Raw genomic sequence first — 1,536 nt, 5'->3', positions numbered from 1 at the left:
TATCAACATAATCAGTTTATGCGTTCAAAGAAAAAGACACTACAGATATCAACATAATCAGTTTGGTAGAACGAGAAGAAACTCAGTTACCTTCCATATCTGTTGAAAAGGCGTTCAAGGTCTCTGGTACGAGTTCTGGATGATACGTGTCCAACGTAAAGACGAGTGTTCCCGTAGCGATCATCATACCTAGGCATCTTCCAAACTACACATTAAAACAAAACCGCATAAGCATCAAACCAATTCAAAACCTATATATTAGCTCGAAAAAACTAACTTTCAATCCAAACAATCAAATTTGAGTTTCTTTGGGAGACAAATTTGACTGGCAATCAAATAGAGGTTCATAAATATATAGAGAGCGAGACCTCTTGAGACCAAGTGACAATATGACGCTCCTTCTTTTTGGAACCATCGTTCTTCTTCTTATTCTTCATTGTCTCTTCCATTAGTTTAGTTTCTCTCTCTCTCTCTGACGCTCAAATATACTTCAGACATGTATATAATCTCTATTGAGATCAGCTTCACTAAGATCTGTCATCGGAAGAAACAGAGGTTTGTCATATCTGACTTTCCCGTCAAAATAAAATTATCAGATTCAAACTCAAAATAAGATTGCATGCGACAAAATATATATAATCTAACTTTAAAACAACTGATTAAACATGTACATGAGCTGATCTGGGCATATATTTAACAGATCGATTAGCTGAGACAAGAACTTCACAGAGTTGTAATAGAAAGAGGGAGAGAGACACAATATTTTCTAGCTCAATCTTGCTAGACTGGTTTTTATTTTTTATCTTATCTATTTGTGGTCTGAATATCTTTACTAATTTGGGTCATGGGCCTCAATTTTAAACACAATTATATTACAATGACAATGAAAATTATTTTGTAAATGTTAACTTAGTTATATATTAATAATCTACATTATTATCAAACAATTTTAAAAATTTGCTATATCTTTTAATAAAACACCTACTAAAGTTTTGAAATAAAAAATTTTAAAATTAAAACTGTAATCATATTTGAAACTACAAAAAACATAATATAGATGTCAAAAAAAAAAACATAACATACTATATAGAATACAAATACATACTTATGAAATTTGATTTATTTTAAAAACATACAAAAATTATATTTTCATTCTATTAAATTTATATCATACAAAAATATCATTATAAGATGTAAAAAAATTTATCACACAAACACAAAAACATATTTAATTTTGTTAAGCAAAAACTTTTTAACAAAAGCATATACCCACCCTCTTGAGGGCGGGTCAATATCTAGTTAATACTATTAAATTAGGAACATGTCCGGTTGATATTAGTTCTGTCCAATTTAAAATAATATGGCATCAATATATAACTGCTTATATGACTAATTACGTGCATCTAAATAACAAAGCAGTTCCATAACCACCAATGTCCTATTTTTAAGGAATATTACTTATTTGCCATTGGACCTCTTTTTACAAAATCAACTGCTGATACTTTTTATAATTTGATGTATTGTACTCCATGTTCT

The 1,536-nt window shown here is 29.4% G+C and overlaps 1 long non-coding RNA gene across 1 annotated transcript; it reads right to left on the bottom strand.

Moving 5' to 3' along the window:
- Positions 1–531, bottom strand: LOC106294271. Its single transcript, XR_001260801.1, has 2 exons — positions 369–531; positions 1–205 (listed from the first exon to the last, which is right to left on the bottom strand). It is a non-coding gene; the product is annotated as an uncharacterized LOC106294271 (long non-coding RNA).
- Between the last annotated feature and the right edge of the window lie 1,005 nt (positions 532–1,536).

The sequence above is a fragment of the Brassica oleracea genome, chromosome C5 (assembly GCF_000695525.1).
Source record: "Brassica oleracea var. oleracea cultivar TO1000 chromosome C5, BOL, whole genome shotgun sequence".
Taxonomy (NCBI): Eukaryota; Viridiplantae; Streptophyta; class Magnoliopsida; order Brassicales; family Brassicaceae; genus Brassica; species Brassica oleracea.
Note: the sequence above shows the minus strand (reverse complement) of the source record. Positions and strands in the feature narration are given on the sequence as shown.